The following is an 843-nucleotide window of genomic DNA, read 5'->3' as shown; positions in this document are numbered from 1 at the left end:
CTAACGGTGGTTCCTTTTTACATTTTTCCTTTTCGTTTCTATACTAGCTTTTTGGTACAGATGACTGGCACACATACACAGTGCTGGCACCATTGCTTTATTCACTTGGCTCCAGGATACTACACTCACCCGTTTTCTTTCCTCTTAACTCACTGACCAGTCCTTCTCCTTAGCACCCCTTGCCAGCTGCTCCTATCTTCCTGATCACTTAATGTTTCAATATCCCAGGGCTCAGCCCTCGGTCTTCGCCTCTCTCACTCCCCTGGTGATTATATCCAGCCCTGACTTCTCCACAAACTATACCTCTGAAATGTAACATGCCCCGGTGCAAATCCCAGCTCCTCTCCCAAAACTGCTCCTCCCCTAGTCCTTCACATCTCAGTTATGGCAACTCCATTCATCCAGGTGCTCAGGCCAAAACCTCAGTAATCCCTGACTCTTCTTTCTTTCCTTATCCAATGTGCAAATTTTATCAGCTCTACTTTGAAAATATATCTAAAATCCAAATACTACTTATCATCATCTCTTCAGCTAACCCTTGGTCCAAGGTCACCATCAACTCCTGCCTGCCCTGGCCCCACCATTCAGCCTATTTTCAAGACAGCACCCAAAGTTATCCTGTTAAAACAGGTTACATCTCATCTCTCAGAGTCAAAGTCAAGCTTCTGACAAAGGTCTACCAGGCCCTATCTGAAATGGTCCTTAGTGACCTCTACAACTTCATCTTTTGTCATTCTCCCCTTGTTTATTCACTTTAGTCACACTGAACTCTATCTAAACAAATACTCTTCTCCATGATTCTTGGATGGCACTCTTGTCACCTTCTACCATTTTATTTCTAAT

At 43.9% G+C, this 843-nt stretch overlaps 1 protein-coding gene across 1 annotated transcript in view; it reads right to left on the bottom strand.

The window, feature by feature from the left end:
* Positions 1-843, bottom strand: part of USP48 (ubiquitin specific peptidase 48) — a 47070-nt gene that overhangs the window by 14827 nt on the left and 31400 nt on the right. The window lies entirely within an intron of this gene.

This window comes from Hipposideros armiger, unplaced genomic scaffold, assembly GCF_001890085.2.
Source record: "Hipposideros armiger isolate ML-2016 unplaced genomic scaffold, ASM189008v1 scaffold_540, whole genome shotgun sequence".
In the NCBI taxonomy this organism is placed as follows: Eukaryota; Metazoa; Chordata; class Mammalia; order Chiroptera; family Hipposideridae; genus Hipposideros; species Hipposideros armiger.
The sequence above is the reverse complement of the archived record's forward strand: the minus strand, read 5'-3'. Positions and strand labels throughout refer to the sequence as shown.